Raw genomic sequence first — 21,303 nt, 5'->3', positions numbered from 1 at the left:
TGCCATGTGCCACTTGAAAAAGGGGTGAGGGACTAGGGGCCCACCTTGTTCAGGGGCCCACCGGGGAATTCACCTGTTCCCCTGTGGGCCAGTCCAAGCCTGCTTTCAGGTGAAATTTATGGAAAATGTGAAAAGGTCACGCTACAGTGATATTATAACAATAAAGTAGGGCATTTAAGAAAAAGCATACAATGATGATTTCCTCATCTCCAACAATTTATTGAAACAAAAGCCAACCACAGTGGTGGGTATACCCCCAGAAAAATGTCAATGTCTCAATAACTTGTCATGTGGCCGTGAGCATCAGTTACAGCCTGACAACGACGTCTAATGCTGTTCACAAGTCGACTTATTGTCTGCTGAGGCATGGCATCCCACTCTTCTTGAAGGGTGGCCCTCAGGTCATTGAGGTTATGGGGTACAGAGTTACGAGCCTCTACATGGCGACTCAGCTGATACCATAGGTTTTCAATGGGATTCAGGTCTGGAGAGTGCATTCTACTCCATTTCAGGTACCCCAGTCTCCAGCAGCCGTTCACTAATGATTTGACTTCGATGAGCTGGCACATTGTCGTCCATGAAGATGAAATTAGGTCTGTGATGTTATTCAAGTAGTATGGGCTTGTCACTGTACAATTCACAAAGTGTAGGGCAGTTCTGTATTGACTAGACACACGTGCCCACGCTGTAACACCACCACCACCAAAGGCTTGTCTGGTGACAATAGTGGCTGATGCATTGTGCTCTTCTTGATGTCTCCAACATTGTTGGCGGCCATCATTTCTAATCAGTATGAACAGTACTGAGGCCCACTGGTCCCTTGTCCAGCATAGATGCTCCCTGGCCCATGCAAGACGATGATGCCTGTGCCTGGTGGTGTGGTCAGTTACCCTTTCAGATCTTCTACCATGCAGACCACACTGATATAAATGGTTTTGAATGGTCTGATGTGACACTTGGGTGCCTCTCACCTCCCTTAAATGTGCCTGGAGTTGTGTGTCTTTCATCATCTGGTTCTGCAGGGCATTGTTCACAATGAAGCGGTCATCAGTGTGGGATGTGGCCAAAGGACGTTCACTTCTATGTCTTGTTGTGACTATTCCAGTCTCTCTGTTGCAACCTGCTGATGACACTCTGTGACACTCTAAGCTCAGTGGCCACTTCCGTCTAAGAACATCCTGCTTGAAGCCTTGCAATGGTGAGGTACTGTTGATCAATTGTTAGTTGTCATCTTGGTCTCATGATTTCAGAATGTGAACAGCATGATGACGAGGACTGTTTTTAAATACCAATTCTAATTGAACCAGGAAATTTATTGGACGATTCGTGGATCAAACACCTTTCAATGTTGCCATTAAGCTCCTTGTTAGAGAACAGCAAGTTGTGCAAAACATACTGAAACTTTGATTAGTTGGACATGTGCATTCAAAAGTTTAGTGACGGTCACATTAAGTTCACCTGTTAAGGTTAGAGTGCAGTTTAGGTTCATCCTGAAAGTTCACCCAAAATTAAATATCCCTAACTTTTTGTGAGTAGTGTATAAATATGGCTAAAGGTGCCACTCTGAGAGAATGGAACTTTTTCCAGCAGCTTGCTCGCTGAAAATACTTTGAATAATTTTAAGGACACTATTCTTGTAGACTAGATACGTAATTTCCCAACATTGCAAATCTTGTATAACATGAAAAAAATGGTAATCTTTTATTATATAAACTACAGTTAGCAATTTTCCTGACGAGCTTAATTATCAGTACATTATCTGATCCACAAGATAGGGGATAATTGTCTGATCGGCAGGCGTCTGCTGGGGCCCACACCGATAATGTGAACAGGCAATTCTTTAAACTATATGGGACTGCCAGTGATACTGTAGCTGAGCACTAGTACTATCTCTGGCAGTCCTATAGCTTTAAATATAGCGGCAGTATGCATGGGTGACCAGTCAAGTGGGGGAACACAGGATTCCCGTTCTCATGATCGGCAGAGCCCCATTGGTCGGAGCCCATATCAAAAACTAATAATAAAAAGTAAACATAGCTCTTCATCCCTAACAACCTGGAATATTATTCCATCACATTATTTCACTATTTAACATGCAAGGTGAACCATAAAAAATACCCAAACTGATGTTTGTTTATCTGGTTTACCAAAAATTTTATAAAATGCAATAAAAAATGCCGTCAGTATCAGACTGGTGGAAATCAGATACCCTGCACGAGGCTCGGACTGGCCCACAGAGGTACAGGTGAATACCCCAGTGAGTCCCTGAGCAAGGTGGGCCCCTAGTCTCTCACTCCCCACACAAGTGGCACATAACATAGTAGACTTACTGCACTACATATATATATTCAATGTACAGCACCTCAACCAGTATATACACTGCTCAAAAAAATAAAGGGAACACTTAAACAACACAATGTAACTCCAAGTCAATCACACTTCTGTGAAATCAAACTGTCCACTTAGGAAGCAACACTGAGTGACAATCAATTTCACATGCTGTTGTGCAAATGGGATAGACAACAGGTGGAAATTATAGGCAATTAGCAAGACACCCCCAATAAAGGAGTGGTTCTGCAGGTGGTGACCACAGACCACTTCTCAGTTCCTATGCTTCCTGGCTGATGTTTTGGTCACTTTTGAATGCTGGCGGTGCTTTCACTCTAGTGGTAGCATGAGACGGAGTCTAGAAACCACACAAGTGGCTCAGGTAGTGCAGCTTATCCAGGATGGCACATCAATGCGAGCTGTGGCAAGAAAGTTTGCTGTGTCTGTCAGCGTAGTGTCCAGAGCATGGAGGCGCTACCAGGAGACAGGCCAGTACATCAGGAGACATGGAGGAGGGCAACAACCCAGCATCAGGACCGCTACCTCCGCCTTTGTGCAAGGAGGAACAGGAGGAGCACTGCAAAATGACCTCCAGCACGCCACAAATGTGCATGTGTCTACTCAAACGGTCAGAAACAGACTCCATGAGGGTGATATGAGGGCCCGACATCCACAGGTGGGGATTGTGCTTACAGTCCAACACCGTGCAGGACGTTTGGCATTTGCCAGAGAACACCAAGATTGGCAAATTCGCCACTGGCGCCCTGTGCTCTTCACAGATGAAAGCAGGTTCACACTGAGCACATGACAGACGTGACAGAGTCTGGAGACGCCAAGAAGAACGTTCTGCTGCCTGCAACATCCTCCAGCATGACCGGTTTGGCATTGGGTCAGTAATGGTGTGGGGTGGCATTTCTTTGGAGGGCTGCACAGCCCTCCATGTGCTCGCCAGAGGTAGCCTGACTCCCATTAGGTACCGAGATGAGATCCTCAGAGGTCATACAGGGGCGTGGAGGCCACACACACTACTGAGCCTCATTTTGACTTGTTTTAAGGACATTACATCAAAGTTGGATCAGCCTGTAGTGTGTTTTTCCACTTTAATTTTGAGTGTGACTCCAAATCCAGACCTCCATGGGTTGAAAAATTAAATTTCTAATTTTAAATTTTTGTGTGATTTTGTTGTCAGCACATTCAACTATGTAAAGAACAAAGCATTTCAGAAGAATATTTAATTAATTCAGATCTAGGATGTATTATTTTTGTGTACGTCCTTCTTTATATATATATATATATATATATATATGTATATATGTATATATATATATATATATATATATATATGTATAAAAAGAAGGACGTATACAGTTGCAAGTATGTGAACCCTTTGGAGTGATATGGATTTCTGCACAAATTGGTCATTAAATGTGATCTGATCTTCATCTAAGTCACAACAATAGACAATCACAGTCTGCTTAAACTAATAACACACAAAGAATTAAATGTTACCATGTTTTTATTGACCACACCATGTAAACATTCACAATGCAGGTGTAAAAAGTATGTGAACCCCTAGACCAGTGGTCGGCAAAGTGCGGCTCGCGAGCCACAAGCGGCTCTTTTTATCCTTGAATGCGGCTCTTTGGTGCGGGCTGGCGGGTGGGTGGCCGCGGAGCCATATCGCGCCGCTCAAGCTTGCAAAATGTCAGTCATGCGCCTCCTGCCCCGTCTGTCTGCTCCTTCCACTTTATGAATGAAGCAGGCAGGCGGGGCAGGAGGCGCATGACGGAGGGTGAGATGTCACGCTGCGCACAGCAGCAGAAGGGCGGGCAGCCGCGGACTTTCAGCAGAACACCGGCCATGTGAGGAGTGGTGAAGAGGCCGACCCGCTCAGGTCCAGGAGGAGCGAAATGTCCTGCAGCAGAAAGGTAGGAGCTCCCCCCGGTGTGTGCACAGCGCCGGGCACTGCACCGGCCCCGCCGCAGGTGTCCCTGCCTCCTCCCTTCCCCCCACTAATACATTACTTTACTTACTGGAGGGCACTTATGGGGGATATCTGTGGAGGGCACTTATGGGGGATTTCTGTGGAGGGCACTTATGGGGGATTTCTGTGGAGGGCACTTATGGGGGATATCTGTGGAGGGCACTTATATAGCATCTTATGCTATATATGTGTCATCCACAGATATCCCCCATAAGTGCCCTCCACAGATATCCCCCATAGGTGCCCTCCACAGATATCCCCCATAAGTGCGTCATCCACAGATATCCCCCATAAGTGCGTCATCCACAGATATCCCCCATAAGTGCGTCATCCACATTACATCCCCCATAAGTGCGTCATCCACATTACATCCACATCTGCAGACAAGTTTAATAAAAGTAAAAAATGCTAAAGATAAAATGAAATAATAATCAAGATCCAAATAAAAGAAAGTACATATAAAAGTATGTAAAAACACACTCTGGGCTCATGCCCACGAATGTAAGGGCACCGTGCCTGTGCTGCGGACCACAAATAGCAGTCCGCAATGCACGGACACAGACCATGGGGCAGCTGCATGAGGATCGCGGACCCATTCACTTGAATGGGGTTCGCAATCCGCATCCGACTGCCCGCACCGCAAAAAAGTAGTGCATGCTGAAGTGAATGGGTCCATGATGCGGGCTGCACCAATTGTTGAGACAAAATGTCGCGCGACACATGTCGTTGTGTAGCCCTAGCATTAAAGGAGCGGGCACTGTGGAGGTCACTGTTAAAGAGGCGTTAACTGTGGATGTTATTGTTAAGGGGGCAGGCCGCTGTGGAGGTCACTGTTAAAAGGGGGAACACTGTGAAGGTCACTGTTAAGGGGGCAGGAGCCACTATTAAAAGGGCAACTGCTGTGGAGGTCACTGATAAGGCAGCAGGGTACTCTGAGGTCACTGTTAAGGCAGCGGGATACTGTGGAGGTCACTGTTAAGGGGATGGGCTGCTGTGGAGGTCCTATTTTAAAGTGGGGGGGTCAGTGTTACCGGGTGGGGGACTGTGGAGTTCACTGTTGAAGAGGCCGGGTGCTGTAGAGGTCCCTGTTATGGGGTTATTGTCTATCTTTTAATGACACACACAAACATTAAATGAAATATACCCATGCAAAGCTGGGTCCTTCTGCTAGTGTTCATATAAAAAACCTGATAGATTAGAAACTCCCCAGTGTATTATTAGACACGATCAGAGCTGAGATGACTTCTAGGTGTAAAGAAAAGCTACCAGAATTTCATTTTCCCCAGGACCTACCTTCTCAAAGTTGCTGCAGGGACCCCCATATTCAATCATCTGGTAGCATCTCACTGCTGTGTGAGCAGGTAATATTTGAATGTATCTGTTCATTGGGCCCCCAAATAAATTTTACTGGTGGGCCCTAGGCACCCCAGTCCGACACTGCCCTGCACCCCTGTTGGAACTACAACAGCTTAATCCATTGTGTAGTGGACAGAGCTGGCAACTGCAGCCAGGGCCACGACAAGGTATTTTGGTGACCTAGGCAGAGTAGGCAAATTGTGAACCTCCCATCCCAAATCAATTTATAGTGAATTTACTTTAAAGACATTTAAAGGACATCTGTCAGCAGACGTGTACCTATAAAACTGGCTGACCTGTTACATATGCGCTTGGCAGCTGAAGGCATCTGTGTTGGTCCCATGTTTATATGTGCCCACATACCTGAGAGAAATGTTGTTTTACTATATGTAAATGAGTCTCTGGGAGCAATGGGGGAGTTGCTGTTACACCTAGAGGATTAGCTCTCTCTCTGCAACTGCCGCATCTTCTGCACTTTGATTGACAGGACCAGGCAGAGCCTCTAGGTGTAACAGCAATGTCCCCGTTGGTCCCAAGAGGCTCATTTGCATATAGCAAAACAACATATTTCTCAGCAATGCGGGCACATATGAACATGGAACCAGCACAGATGTCTTCAGCTGCCAAGTACACATGTAACAGGTCAGCCAGTTTCATAGGTACATATCTGCTGACAGATGTCCTTTAGGCCTCATGCACACGATGGTGTGTTGGCCGTGCCTGTGCTGCAGACCGCAAATTGCATGGGCACCGACCGTATACCCACCGTTTGCGGACGCGGACCCATTCACTTGAATTGGATTCCATTATCCACATCCGATGGTCCGCACCACAAAACAGCAGTGATTCAAACCCCTGACCAGACTCAAAAACTCTAAATGAATAGGTTGCTCAGCCATGTAGTTTATTTATTGCTTAAAATAATATAAAATAATAAAAGTAGTGGTATCTTACTGATCCCTGCTGCTCGTATCCCAATCGCTGGCCTCAGCAGTAACCTGTCCAAGCTAAGAAGTACTTGAAAGTACAGAGACCAACGATAACAGGGGAAGTAGCGGACGGAGAGAGTCAGGGGATCAGAAAGGCGTCACTTCACATTTTAATCAGCTTTAAATAAATTTTACATGGCTGGACAACCCCTGCTTAATACAGACCCCCCAGTCCAGATCCAAAATGAATACAGACCCCCAGATGAGTCCCCACGTTAATACAAACCTCCAGACAAGACCTCAAAATTAATACAGACCCAAAATAAGCCTCAAGATTAGATCCCAAATGTATAGACCCCAAATTTTGTGACGCCCCCAAATTCAAACAAACTGCAGATCAGTCGACAACTTTATACAGACCCAGATCAGCCTCCAAATTTATACAGATCCCAAATTCAGACAGACCCCCAATCAGCCCCCAAATTCATACAGACCCCAGATCACAGCCCCAAATTCATACACACCCCAAATCAGTCCCCACATTTATTCCGACCCCAGATCAGACCCCAAATTTACACATACCCCACATCAGACCCCAGACCAACAACTAAATTCATATACAGCCGCATAAATTAGAATATCATCAAAATGTTAATTTATTTCAGTAATTTAATTCAAAAAGTGAAACTCACATATATACTATAGATTCATTACAAACAGACTGATCTATTTGAAGCATTTATTTATTTTAATGTTGATGATTATGGCTTACAGCTAATGAAAACCCAAGCATTAAAGACCAAATAAAAATGATTTTTAATATAGAAATACTGGCCTACTGAAAACTATGTACAGTATATGCACTTGGTCAGGGCTCCTTTTGCATGAATTACTGCATCAATGCGGCGTGGCAGGGAGGTGATCAGCCTGTGGCACTGCTGAGGTGTAGTGTTGATCGAGCACCAAAGTGCTCTGGTGCTCTAGTAGAACACTTTCTGATGCTCGGGTGCTCTACAGAGCACCCGAGCACAATGGAAGTCAGTGGGAGAACCAGGCACCCCCTGCTCTGAAGTTCTAGTTCGGATTAGGAGTCCCTGCTCTGACTCCATATATAGCCATGTCCATATATGGAGTCAGTGCTAGGGGACAAACAGTATATTTAAATCTAATTTAGTCTCTATTTCCAACTCATCACCACAACGGCCCACAAGGAGATTGACCCCTGACCTCTGTAGGGGCAGGAACGGAGAGAGGGTTTAAATCCCCCCCTCCCACCACCAACACCAGTGTTTCCTGTCCCTACAAAGGACAGGGGCAGAGAGAGGTCTCCCTAACCAGGGAGATGAAAATTTATGTATTCCTGACACCACCGCCGGATTACCTTGGTGTCCCCCTGCCCTCCCGCTGTCCCAGTACTAACGCTGGGCAGGGGAGAGGTGGGAGGCCTCGCTCCGTTTGATACGAGAGCCTGCTCCCCAGGACGCGATCTCCCACTGGGCCTCCTATGGCTTTAGCCGGGCCGCGTGTCGTGCGCTTTAGCGCTATGCAGCAGCGTCACTTCCGGGAGACGGAGGAAGTGACGTATAAGGCGCGCGTCTCCGGCAACATCGGCACAGCACATGGAAGTGCTGAGACAACAGTCTGTTGTTTGTGCCGTCATGTCAGCGGAACCCCGCTCTCCAGGAGACCTCTCTGCGCCGCATGCCATAAGTTTCCCTGTGGGGAGATGTGCCTGTATCACCGCAGTTTTTTTTGCACTTGTGGTCAGGGAACTCGGGTTCCTCTCTCCTCCTATACTCAGGCTTGGGGGCAAAATATTCTATTATTCTATATGTATTTATATATATATATATATCAGCCTGATTGGGGTCGCTCTCCCCTCCTAGGTTCCTAAGGAGGCGCAGAAGAAGGTTAGGAAGCCCGCTAAGTGCATATGGTGCTATAAGCGGCTTCCAGACGATTACCATAAAAGGCTATGTAAGGACTGCATTAATTGAGGAATTTAGGTCCATGATTCACGAGGAAGTCAAATCCTCTCTATCTCAGCCAGCCCTTTATGGGAGAACAACAATCCGGTGGTTGCCGAGTTTTCCGGTTTTGTTGCTTCTCTTCGGAAGGTATTCGATGTGCCGGCTCGTGCTGCCTCTGCTGCGAAGCTCCTTATGTCCATCAGACAGGGTTCACGATCCGTAGCTGAATACGCCATTGAGTTTCGTACCCTGGCAGCAGAGGTGGGCTGGAATAATGAGGCTCTGGTCGCTGCTTTCTCTCATGGTCTCTCGGATGCCTTGAAGGATGAGGTTGCAGCTAAGGACCTACCAGTGGAGCTCGAGTCTCTTATTTCTTTCCTGATTTTGATTGACACCAGACTCAGGGAGAGACCTTCCTTTAAGGAGAGCCTGCGGAGGTCTTCTAACAGATTGGCGCCTACGTTTGCTGTCCCACCCGTGCCTCCCTCTCCTCCCACGCCTCCTGGGGATGACTTGTCTGGGGGTGAACCCATGCAGCTGGGGTTTGCTCGCCTGTCCGAGGGGGAGAGGGTACTCCGGAGACGCGAGGGCCGATGCATGTACTGTGGTCTCGGTGGGCATTTTCGGTTGGCATGCCCGAACCGTCCGGGAAACGCTCGCACCTGAGATCCTGTCGGGGGCAGATCTTGGGTGGAGTCTCCTCGTCCCCGGTTTCCCGTGTTGACAAACCACTGATTACTGTTGTCCTCTCCTGGGTCGGGGGCTCGGTGACGACCCAGGCGTTGGTGGACTCAGGTGCTGGTGGTTTGTTCATTGATAGTGTGTTCGCTGCCGCCAATTCCATTCCTCTGCAGCCTCGAGGTTCCCCACTGGCTCTTGAGGCGATAGACGGCAGACCCCTTCTGCCGCCACACGTGACTCAGGAGACCCTTCCAGTGGGGATGGCCATTGGTGCCGTTCACAGAGAGTCGGTCTGTCTCCAGGTTATTTCGTCTCCACACTACTCGGTCTTGGGGTACCCCTGGCTCCAGAAGCATAATCCGACTTTCGATTGGAGATCGGCCGAGATCCTCTCGTGGTCACCGCAGTGTGGGGCCAGTTGCATCCATGGGCCTGTCAAGTTGCTGTGTACTTCCTCGGACTCTCTGTTGCCTCCTGAATACGAGGAGTACCGGGATGTATTCGATAAGGTGCGTGCGGTTGCCCTACCTCCGCACCGCCCATACGATTGTGCCATAGAGTTACAATCTGGTGCCGTTCCTCCTCGTGGCAAAGTCTATCCACTGTCGGTAGCGGAGAATGAGGCCATGGAGGAGTACGTGAGGGAGGCGCTTTCACGCGGACACATTCGCAAATCCTCGTCCCCGGCAAATCCTCGTCTTTGTGAAAAAGAAGGGCGGTGAGTTGAGGCCTTGCATCGATTACAGGGGTCTCAATCGCATCACGATCAAGAACGCTTACCCGATACCCTTGATTTCCGAGCTGTTCGATCGCCTCAAAGGGGCCACGGTCTTTACCAAACTCGACCTGAGGGCGGCATATAACCTGGTAAGGATCAAGGCTGGCGATGAGTGGAAGACCACGTTTAACACCAGGACCGGTCATTATGAATCCTTGGTTATGCCCTTTGGGTTGTGCAATGCGCCCGCAGTCTTCCAGGAATTCATCAACGATGTTTTCCGTGACCTGTTGCAGCAGTGTGTGGTGGTCTATTTGGATGACATCTTGGTATATTCTGAATCCATGGAGGCCCACATTCTGGATGTCAGACGAGTGTTGCAATGGTTACGAGAGAACAAGCTGTTCGGTAAGCTTGAGAAATGCGAATTTCACCGATCCCAGGTAACCTTCTTAGGTTACATCATTTCCGCTGAGGGGTTCTCCATGGATCCTGAGAAGGTTTCGGCTGTCTTACAGTGGCCCCAGCCCAGTGGTCTTCGTGCCCTGCAGAGCTTTTTGGGCTTCGCCAATTATTATCGGAAGTTCATCAGGGACTTTTCCATGCTAGCCAAGCCTCTCACGGATCTGACCAGGAAGGGCAGTAATCCCCAGGTCTGGCCGCTCGAGGCCATCCGAGCTTTTGAGGCTCTAAAGTCCGCCTTTGTGTCGGCTCCGATTCTGTCGCATCCCAACCCTGGGTTGCCTTTTGTCCTCGAGGTGGACGCGTCTGAGACGGGAGTAGGCGCCCTTCTGTCTCAGCGTAGAACACCAGAGGGTCCTCTGCTTCCTTGTGGGTTTTACTCCCGGAAACTGTCCTCCGCGGAGTGCAACTATCAGATTGGTGACAGGGAGTTATTGGCCATCGTGCAGGCCCTTAAAGAATGGAGGCACTTGCTCTAGGGCTCGGTGGTTCCGGTTCTCATCCTGACGGACCATAAGAATCTGACCTACCTCTCTGAGGTCAAGAGATTGACACCACGTCAGGCCAGATGGGCTCTGTTCTTGTCACGTTTTAATTACGTGGTCTCCTACCTACCCGGTTCCAAGAACATCAGAGCGGATGCCTTATCACGGCAGTACTCCGAGCTGTCCGGGGAGGAGTCGATTCCGACTTCGGTCATACCTCCGAATCAGATCCTGGCCGCCATTCGCACCAGCCTGACCTCTCCCCTGGGTGAGCAGATTTTGGCGGCTCAATCTGGTGCTCCCTCTGGGAGACCCAACGGCAGATGTTTTGTGCCTGAGGAGTTGCGCACTCGGTTGTTGCGAACCTACCATAACTCCAAGGCCGCGGGGCATCCTGGAAAGAATCAGCTGTCCTGGGCTGTTTCACGTCTGTTCTGGTGGCCTTCTCTACGTTCCGACATCGCCGCATATGTAGCGGCATGCTCTGTTTGTGCCCAGAGTAAGTCCCCTCGGCACCTTCCGTTGGGTCTTTTGCAACCCATAGCCACCGGGGAGCGTCCATGGTCACACCTGGGGATGGATTTCATTGTGGACCTCCCTGCATCCCGAGGCCATACGGTCATTCTCATGATTGTGGATCGGTTTTCCAAAATGTGCCACTGTGTTCCTCTCAAGAAGTTACCCTCTGCACAAGAGTTGGCCTCGATTTTTGCCAGGGAGGTCTTCCGGTTGCACTTTTTGCCCAAGGAGATTGTGTCGGATCGGGGGAGTCAGTTTGTGTCCAGGTTCTGGCGCGCCTTTTGCTCCCAGTTGGGGATTCATCTCTCTTTCTCCTCGGCCTACCACCCTCAGTCCAATGGGGCCGCAGAATGATCCAATCAGGCCTTGGAGCAATTCCTTCGTTGCTATGTCTCCGATCACCAAGACAATTGGGTTGACCTCCTGCCTTGGGCTGAGTTTGCCAGGAACACGGCGGTGAACTCTTCCTCTGGGACGTCTCCCTTCATGGCCAATTATGGGTTCCAACCTGCCGTGTTACCGGAGGTATTCTCTCCCCAGGATATTCCGGCTGTGGAGGATCACCTTTCCGTCCTACGTGCTTCTTGGGTACAGATCCAGAGGTCCCTTGAGGTCTCTGCGCAGCGCCAGAGACTCCAGGCTGATCGCAGACGAGCGCCCGCTCCTTCCTACCAGGTCGGAGACCGCGTATGGTTGTCCACCCGCAACCTCAACCTTCGAGTGCCCACTCCCAAGCTGGCGCCTCGCTTTGTTGGTCCCTTCCGAGTGCTTCGCAGGGTAAACCCGGTAGCCTATGCCCTTGCGCTTCCTCCTGGCATGCGGATCTCCAACGTGTTTCATGTCTCCCTGTTGAAGCCACTGGTGTGTAATCGTTTCACTTCCTCGGTTCTTCGGCCTCGTCCGGTCCAAGTGGGCAATCGTGAGGAGTATGAGGTGAGCAATATCCTGGACTCACGCCTGGTCCGCGGTCGGGTGCAGTTTTTGGTCCATTGGTGTGGTTATGGTCCAGAGGAGCATTCCTGGGTTCCCTCCGCAGATGTCCATGCTCCTGCCTTGCTCCGAGCCTTCCACGCACGCTTCCCTCAGAAACCGTTCTTTACTCCACGGAGGAGGGGCCCTTGAGGGGGAGGTGCTGTCATGGTCTTACCTTCTTGCTGTTCTCCTTCGTTTGACATGTGCTGGCGGCCATCTTGGTTTCTGGGTTTCTTGTAGCCTCCCACCCTGCGGCTTCTCCTTCCCACTGGGAGGAGCTGGATGCCTGCTCATATATATAGGAGGTCTGTGGCTTCAGTTCCTTGCTTGGTCCTCCTGTGTTCACATGCTTCTAAGACTGCTGCTGCTTCTGGTTCCTGATCCTGGCTTCGTCTGACTACCCTGCTGGTTCCTGATCCAGGCTTCGTCTGACTACCCTGCTGGTTCCTGATCCAGGCTTCGTCTGACTACCCTTCTGGTTCCTGACCTCTGGCTTCGCAAGACCCTGCTTTGGTTTAGCCATCCGTTTGGACTTTTGCCTTACAGCTTGATTTTCAATAAAGCCTTCTTATTTCCACTTATCTCTTGTTGTACGTCTGGTTCATGGTTCCTTGACAATACCCTCTGTACCCTGGAGCCAGTCGCACTTCCGAACCCTCCAAGCCTGGATTCTCAGAGTCTGGAACAGACAGCAGAGCTCCTTGAATCACAGGGTGTCCATCCCTCCATTAGTGAAGACCTCCCTAGACTGGTGGGTGAGCTCGAACAACCTCTCCTTGGGAGTTCCCTGGGAGAAAGCTCCCTACATTCAGATCCTAACAGACGCAAGCGAAAGAGGAGCGAAAGTGGGCGATCGTTACTTTCAGGGTACCTGGCCGCCATCAACTCGTTCTCAATCCTCCAACTTCAGAGAGCTGAAGGCGGTTTGGGAGTCATTAAAGGCAGTGGAAGATCTCCTCCAAGGCCTACACGTAAAAGTCCTTTCCGACAACACGACTACAGTAGCGTACCTTTCTTATCAAGGTGGAACAAGAACAGGAAAACTGATCTACATACAGTATCCGATTTTTTTTTCAATTGGGCGGAGTTACGCGTAAAATCCATCTCCGCGATTCACCTGAAGGGGGCTCTGAATATAGAGGCAGACTACCTCAGTCGAGAACTAATAGACCACACCGAATAGACTCTGAATTAGGATGTTTTTCAAATGCTGATTGAAAGGATTTGGACCTTTCTGGACCTCTAACACAACCTTGGTTTGAGACAAGTATTACTGAGAAACACTCTAACTTTATTATGCTATAGCTTGGCCTTATATAGGCAGTAGAAAAGTTTGCATAACAACAGCGTTAAACCAATCATAAAGATAAACATTGGTGCTCACACAGATTCTACCGGAACATCCTTTTATGGTATGTAATACGTCACATATAAGAATGTACGCAGTTGTGCCGAATGACCCTGAATGAAACAAGAACGTTTGTTCTAGTTCTGGGAGATTCCCAGAATCTGTCCTGAGACAGATAAGTGAACCTAACTCACAGCAGGGGGGATGTGAAACAGTGCGTGGGTGAGATATTATAACAATTCTGTACATGTAAGAGAAGAGAGGGGCACCCCTCAAATAGATCTGTTTCGCCTCAAGGAAGAATGCGAAGGTACCAACATTCTGCTCCCTAAGTTCACGGGACAATTCTTGCGCACTGGACGCGTTCATGATACAATGGAATTGAAACCTCTGCTACGCATTTCCTCCACTGCCTCTAATTCCCCAAATAATCCAGAAGCTCAGCTGAGAAGATACAACTCTGATCCTAATAGCCCCTTACTGGCCGAATAGAAGTTGGTTTCTTTCGCTAAAGAACCTCTTGGTAGAAAACCCGTGGCCTCTTCCATCCAGGAGGGATCTCCTTCATCGGGGCCAATCCTACACCACAACCCGAACTTCCTAAAATTGACAGCCTGGATCCTGAGGTCCAGATGCTAAAATCACAGGGTCTCTCCGATCGAGTAATATCTACTCTGAAGGCGAATGTCACGGAAGGTGTACAGAAAACTAGAAGACACAAAATGAAGATCCGACTGACTGGATCCAAAACTAAGGAACAAAAGGGATAGCCCTGCAACAGACCTGGGTCTCTCCCTAACTGCTCAGCCTATGCAAAAATCTCAATGGTAGATGATCGCATATCCTCGTACCTCGACTGTATAACACCTGAACACCCTAAAATAGTGAGGGGGCATGACCACCGGCTCCCTACACTTGATACGGAGGGAGTCAGGGTCACCTGGGATCCATCAAACAGGAAAACACAAATGAATGAACAAAACTTATCTGTAGAAGACTCAGTAGTAGCATCAGCATGCACACACTCCAGGAAGTTGTATAAACCGCAAAGTGATGCAGTATGGGAAGGGATTTAAAGGGATGCAAACAGTGCAACTACATGACAGCTGAGAAAGGCTAACAAGATGAGAAAATGAAAGCAAAACAAAAGGAACCTCAAGGAGGGGGTTCTGAAGGACGTCTGTCAGAGCTTCTCAGATGTCTGGTGGTGACAGCGAGTAGAAAGAAGGTTACCTATTCTATCTACTTAAAAATTTGGAAAAGGTTTTGTTCCTGGATCGGGAACCCAGTCCCGAATTCTGAACCTCCTAATATTTAAAGAATCCTAAAGTTTCTCCAGCAAGGTCTTGAACTAGGTCTTAGACCTTCCACCCTCAAAGTACAGATCTCAGCCCTGGCTTGCTTCTTCGACCGAGACCTAACTAGCCACCGATGGGTTAGAAGATTCGTGAAAGCAGCCTCACGCCTCCGTCCTTCTCTAAAGTCCCGTACCCCTACTTGGGACCTAAATTTTGTACTCACAGGCCTGACACTCGCCCCTTTCGAGGCTCTACTCGATTGTTCTATTAAACACCTATCTCTAAAGACCGCTTTCCTTATGGCTATTACATCCACAAGGATCATACTCAGATTAGACCGAGCTTTTCTCCCTAAAATCATAGCCGATTTTCATCGTAACCAGGAAATAATCTTACCTTCCTTCTGTAACAATCCCTCTAACAGTAAAGAATCCAACTTCCATTCTCTAGATGTTAGGCGTTCAGTTTTAAGGTACCTCGAGGTTACGAAAGATTTCCGGAGATCCGGTAACCTTTTAGTCCTTTTCTCAGGTAAGAGTAAAGGTCTGAAGTCCTCCAGGTCCTCTCTGGCTCGATGGATTAGGGACACCATCTCCCTTTGCTATGAGATCCAGGGCCTTCCCTGCCCCTTCAATCTAAGATCCTAATTGACTAGAGCCATGTCTTCTTCCCGGGCTGAAAGGGCCAGTGCTTCTCTAGAGGACATCTGCAAAGCTGCTACGTGGTCTAGCATACATAGCTTTATGTAAGCTGGAATTAGACTTACCGGTAACTCAGTTTCCACGAAATCACCACGACGGCACATATATCCCCTACCCTAATTTTTTGCTTTATGTTTTGGAGGTTATGAATTAATATCCTCTTGAGTTATTGTTTATCCACCACTTTTTATGTCTCTGTAATTTTGGACACACTGGTGTTGATGGTGGGAGGGGGGGGGGGGGGGATTAAAACCCTCTCTCTGTTCCTGCCCCTACAGAGGTCAGAGGTCAATCTCCTTGTGGGCCGTCGTAGTGATTTTGTTGAAACTGAATTACCAGTAAGTCTAATTCCGGCTTTCTGAAAAGTTTCTGGTGGGATTTAAACTCACAACCTTCTATATTACAGCCAAGAATCTTATCCACTACACCATAGAGCTGCATGGCCAGTTACTTAAAAATAATAAAATATGAGACTTCTGCTGTATAGGAATACTTACTAAGTATTCCTATACAGCAGAAGTCTCATATTTTGTCTGCATTGTTGGGTCTGGTGTCTCTCATCTTCCTCTTGCCAATACCCCATAGATTCTCTATGGGGTTTAGATCAGGCAAGTTTGCTGGCCAATCAAGCACAGTGATACTGTGGAGTACTTGGCCAATCGCAGCGCACAGCTCATAGCCAGTCTATGAGCTGTGTGCTGCGATTGGCCAGCACTGCAGCAAGGGACACGCCTCCTACAAAAAAATCAGTCCAATACAACAGACGGAGCTGAGACACCGGAGCCTATACCGGGTGAACGGAGCGGCGCCCAGGCATACTAGTAAGTGCAGGGGGACCCCTGGGCGCCGCTCTGCCCACAGATAGAGTTAGTTTTTAGTTTGTATACGAGTGAAAGGTCCTCTTTAATGGAGATACTGATTTAGGGTACTTTCACACTAGTGTTTTTCTTTACAGGCACTGATTTCCGTCATAAGGGCTCTATACCGGAAAAGAACTGATCAGTTTTATCCCCATGCATTCTGGATGGAGAGAAATCCGTTCAGGATGCATCAGGATGTCTTCAGTTCAGTCACTGAACGGCGTTATGGACGGAGGAAATACCGCAGCATGGTATGGTATTATCTCCGTCCAAAATTCCAGATCAATGCCGGCATTAATTAATTTACATTGAAATGTATTAGTGCCGGATCCGGCATTAAAAATACCGCAATGCCGGGTCTGTCCTTCCGGTGACGGAACTGCTTGCCGGATCACTCTGCCGCAAGTGTGAAAGTAGCCTTAATTTTCCAGCAGAACTTAGCACCTGCCCACACTGCCAAAAGTACCAATACCTGGTTTGATGACCACAATGCTTGATTGGCCAGCAAACTCACATGACCTAAACGCCATAGAGAATCTATGGGATATTGTCAAGAGGAAGATGAGAGACACCAGACCCAACAATGCAGACCAGCTGAAGGCTGCTATCAAAGCAACCTGGGCTTCCATAACACCTCAGCAGTGCCACAGGCTGATCGCCTCCACGCCACGCTGCATTGATGCAGTAATTCATGCAAAAGGAGCTCTGACCAAATATTGAGTGTATATATTGTAACATCCCAGAGTATGCCACTAAAACTCTGTTCCCCTGCTACATGATGTTAAGTGTATATGTGTTATCATCCTGTGTAACCTGACATTACATTTTCCATTATCTGGATTTCCCATGACTGTTTTATGTAAATTGCTGTAATTCTCCATGTACACCAATAGGTGGCGGCAATGTGCAGGCAGTCTATAGAATAGTTTAGTATATCTAGACCGGAATAGTCCATTCCAGTCTAGGCTCCCCTGTATGAGCAGAAGTGGGACGTCCCCATGTCCTGTATCATGAGGAGGAGTAGGAAGTCTAAGTAGTGTACCGGCCACCCCACTGGGGTAGGTTGTGTTAGTAGGAGCTCCCAGAATCAGGGATCCCAACCCTGGATCCAACCTCGGCTGAGGCCTGGATCCATCTTCCCAGCCTGAGTCATCTTCCTCAGCTGGTCGACCAGAGAAGCAGCCATCTCCAGCCTGCAGGAAGAAGCATACCCTGTGAGCCAAGCTGTGAGTACATATCCAGAGCCCAGGAGAAGCCAAATTCCTCCTCAGCTAGTCAGGCCCATACCAAGCAGAAGACAGACAGAGCAGAAGATAGATACCTGCCAGTTCTACTAGGCGTATGTACCAGAAGCAGAATAGATAAATTCCTGCCACATATTGCCAAAACCTGCTGGGACCCAAGACTTATGCTGTACCTTGTATGGATCAAAGCTGCCATTAAGTAAAGACGAGTTGGCCGATACCTCCTGTCTGGATCTTAATTATTCCATCAAAACCCCTATTAACAACACTCAATGTATTGCATGTGAGCCAGGATACAGGAGTCCAGCCGTACCAAGGTAGGATACACCGTTGACACTACACAGAGACATTATCCCCCTCTGGCATTCCTCACCTGGTATGAGCTGTAACATCTTAAAGGGCCCTGATATAGTACCTGCGCAAGCTGCAATTGGCGTCACGAACTTTTACACCTATAAACTGACCCACTGCATAGCAACCCAACTGACCCAGTGTCCTGCTCATTGCATATACTGTACATATTTGTCTATGCGCACTATGTCCTGAAGCTGTATGCTGTCCATGCAGTACCGGAGCCCAGAGAAGACCAGGAAAGTTGAGTAAGGCCAGTGCTAGCAGCACTACACTCACAGCTCTCTGGGACTCCTGCACTCATAAGTGCTTCCACTATAGAAGCGCTCATTAGTTAAATTAAAAAGTGAAAATGCTACCTCCTAATGTAACTTTTTTTGAATATTATTATTTTTTGTTTCTTGGGCTGTTTCAATGAATTATACCAAATATCGCCATCTAGTGGGGAAAAAAGGTGTATAATGAATTTTTCATATAAGGGCTCTCACATTCACATCAGTCAGAACAGAAAAATGAAAAATTACTGATCCATATTATTTTGAGCATCAGTTATGATCGGTTTGTGTCAGTTCTGTCAGACATCAGTCATTTTGGATGGGAGAAGAAGTCATGCTTGCAGGACCTTATTTCCTGTTAAAAATAACTGGTGTGTGACAGAACGGACACAAACCGATCATAACTGATGTTCAAAATAATGTGGGTCAGTATCAGTTATAATCGGTTTGTGTCAGCTCCATCACACACCAGTTATTTTTACCAGGAAATAAAGTCCTGCAAGCACGACTTCTTCTCCCATCCAAAATGACTGATGTCTGACAGAACTGACACAAACCGATCGTAAAATATGGATCAGTAATTTTTCATTTTTCGGTTCTGATGGATCAGAACAGAAAGCTAAATGCAAATGTGAAATACCTGCTTACAGCAATGATGCTTGTCATGTTTAATAAGTTTTTATGAATACTTCAACAAGAAATATAACAGCAAGGTAACAGGATAGAATGTCCTTAATATCCAGATATCACCATCAATAATATATATTACATATATCAGTTTTAAGGTACCAATAACATATATCATCCATCAGAGTGCATAACAATAGAGGCAGAATACCAAGGAGATGATACAGCAAGGTGCGTGTGCTAGTTGGCGTTTGTGCAACTTGAAAGCATCTAAACTAATCTCATTGGATACAAAGAAATACACGGTACAGGTTACATGAGACAGGTAGAGCCGTAGCGAAGCGGCTGGATAGCCAGGGAACCCACCGATTATGGGCACGAATTCTGGAGAGTAAAGTGCATATGTGTGTTAACTGATTGCATGACCTCAATTAACGAAGCAGATTGTGCCAGCTTCCACTGACGGGCTATTATGTTACGAGCAGGGTACAGTATATGGGCAACCGACCAACGAAATTCAGAGGGGACTTCTGATAGTCCTAAACCCAGAATTGAGAGCTCAGGAGAGAGGGAAAGATTGACTGCTGTGACTTCTTTAATAGTATCCCCTCTATATCAGACCAAATGGGCAGGCCCACCACATATGGAGTGGGGTCCCAATTTCCCTGCATCCTCTTCAGCAAAGAGGGGAATAACCGGGAACCAAATGTGCCAATCTATTAGGGGTTAGGCTACTTTCACACTTGCGGCAGTCATCGGAACTGCCCGCCGGATCCGCCGATTTGGATGTGACTGAAAGCATTTGTGAGACGGATCCGGATTTGTCTCACAAATGCATTTTGCAAGAACGGATCCGTCTCACCGCTTGTCATGCGGAACAGACGGATCCGTCTTGTATTTATTTTTTAATTTTTTTTTATAAATTCTTTATTTATAAGTTTCAAGAGTATGACAATGCTTGTAACATGTTAAATCACATATCACAAAATGGCACAGCCGAAACCAGTCCGGCATACAGACATGAGTAACATATTGATATTCTGACAATAGAATCTGAATATACATAGCATATGATAACCATGACAGTGAACAAAATAATATTGATCATGACAGACAAAGAAAAACTACTCTCTAAAAGTGGCCAATCACGAAGTATTCTTATCAAGATACCAATAACAGCAATAAGACTGACAGAGGGAAAAGACACATCACAGAAGGGGGGGGGGGGACAAATCCAGTGAGAGAAGACTTAATAGGCGGGTTAAGCGCAAGGGACACTTCAGGTAAGCAAGGATTGATACTCTGTTGAATCTTGGAAGGTAAACCAAGGGGTCCAAGTCGTAGCAAAAGTTTTGTTGTTGCACTTCAAGGATGCCGTTAGTTCCTCCATTCTCCGGATCTCTTCCACTCTTTGAATCCACATTTCAGTGGATGGTGGAACAGAGGATTTCCACTTCATCGGGACGCAAGTCCTAGCCGCAATGACCATATGACGCAAACAGGAGCGTCGGAGTAAGCTCATGGGCAAATCCGAGTGGAGCAGTAAGAAAAAACCTGGCGAATTTGGAATAGTGAAAGGGAAAATGGACGATAAAGCCCTGTGAATTGAGTCCCAGAAATGCCTGATTTTGTCACATTGCCAGAAAATATGGAGAAGCGAACCCTGAGACGATTCACAACGCCAGCACAGAGGAGATGCTGTCGGAAACATTCTTTGGAGACGGGTCAGAACATAGTACCACCTTGACAATATTTTGTAACTAGCCTCTTGATACTTACTGGCAATGGAAGACTTATGAGCTAATTGGAATATTTTAAGCCATTGGTCAGAGGAGATATCCGTCTTGTATTTTTTTCCACATTTTTACCAGTCTGCGCATGCACAGGCCGGAAGAACGTATCCGGCATTCCGGTATTTTGAATGCTGGATCCAGCACTAATACATTCCTATGGGGAAAAATGCCGGATCCGGCATTCAGGCATGTCTTCAGTTTTTTGCGCCGGAGATATAACTGTAGCATGCTACGCTTTTATATTTTGCCTGATCAGTCAAAACGACTGAACTGAAGACATCCTGATGCATGCTGAACGGATTACTCTCTATTCAGAATGCATGGGGATATGCCTGATCAGTTCTTTTCCGGTATAGAGCCCCTGTGACGGAACTCTGCCGGAAAAGAAAAACGCAAGTGTGA

Source organism: Bufo gargarizans, chromosome 2 (assembly GCF_014858855.1).
Source record: "Bufo gargarizans isolate SCDJY-AF-19 chromosome 2, ASM1485885v1, whole genome shotgun sequence".
Taxonomy (NCBI): domain Eukaryota; kingdom Metazoa; phylum Chordata; class Amphibia; order Anura; family Bufonidae; genus Bufo; species Bufo gargarizans.
This window is presented reverse-complemented; position numbering follows the sequence as displayed.